The sequence below is a fragment of the Colobus angolensis genome, unplaced genomic scaffold (genome assembly GCF_000951035.1).
Source record: "Colobus angolensis palliatus isolate OR3802 unplaced genomic scaffold, Cang.pa_1.0 Scaffold37, whole genome shotgun sequence".
NCBI classification, from domain to species: Eukaryota; Metazoa; Chordata; class Mammalia; order Primates; family Cercopithecidae; genus Colobus; species Colobus angolensis.
Genome location: NW_012117043.1, coordinates 3166354 through 3167796, shown reverse-complemented (window position 1 = coordinate 3167796; position 1443 = coordinate 3166354).

The following is a 1443-nucleotide window of genomic DNA, read 5'->3' as shown; positions in this document are numbered from 1 at the left end:
TACTGTAGCCTTGTAGTATAGTTTGAAGTCAGGTAGCGTGATGCCTCCAGCTTTGTTCTTTTGGCTTAGGATTGTCTTGGCAATGTGGGCTCTTTTTTTGTTCCATATGAACTTTAAAGTAGTTTTTTCCAATTCTGTGAAGAAAGTCATTGGTAGCTTGATGGGAATGGCACTGAATCTATAAATTACCTTGGGCAGTATGACCATTTTCACGATATTGATTCTTCCTATCCATGAGCGTGGAATGTTCTTCCATTTTTTGTGTCCTCTGTTATTTCCTTGAGCAGTGGTTTGTAGTTCTCCTTGAAGAGGTCCTTCACATCCCTTGTAAGTTGGATTCCTAGGTATTTTATTGTCTGTAGCAATTGTGAATGGGAGTTCACTCATGATTTAGCTATTATTGATGTATAGGAATGCTTGTGATTTTTGCACACTGATTGTGTATCCTGAGACTTTGCTGAAGTTGCTTATCAGCTTAAAGAGATTTTGGGCTGAGACGATGGGGTTTTCTAAATATACAATCATGTCATCTGCAAACAGAAAAAAATTGACTTCCTATTTTCCTAATTGAATACCCTTTATTTCTTTCTGTTCCCTGACTCCCCTGGCCAGAACTTCCAACACTATGTTGAGTAGGAGTGGTGAGATAGGGCATCCTTGTCTTGTGCCGGTTTTCAAAGGGAATGCTTCCAGTTTTTCCCCATTCAGTATGATATTGGCTGTGGGTTTGTCACAAATAGCTCTTATTATTTTGAGATATGTTCCATCAGTACCTAGTATATTGAGAGTTTTTAGCATGAAGCACTGTTGAATTTTGTCGAAGGTCTTTTCTGCACTTACTGAGATAATCATGTGGTTTTTGTCATTGGTTCTGTTTATGTGATGGATTACATTTAGTATGTTGAACCAGCCTTGCTTCCCAGGGATGAAGCCAACTTGATCATGGTGGATAAGCTTTTTCATGTGCTGCTGGATTTGGTTTGCCAATATTTTATTGAGGATTTTTGCATTGATGTTCATCAGGGATATTGGTCTAAAATTCTCTTTTTTTGTTGTGTCTCTGTCAGGCTTTGGTATCAGGATGATGCTGGCCTCATAAAATGAGTTAGGGAGGATTCCCTCTTTTTCTGTTGATTGGAACAGTTTCAGAAGAAATGGTACCAGCTCCTCTTTGTACCTCTGGTATAATTCGGCTATGAATCTCTCTGGTCCTGGACTTTTTTTGGTTGATAGGCTATTAATTATTGCCTCAATTTCAGAACCCGTTATTGGTCTATTCAGAGATTCACCTTCTTCCTGGTTTAGTCTTGGAAGGGTGTATGTGTCCAGGAATTTATCCATTTCTTCTAGATTTTCTAGTTTATTTTCATAGAGGTGTTTATAGTATTCTCTGATGGTAGTTTGTATTTCTGTGGGATCAGTGGTGAAATCTCCTTTATCATT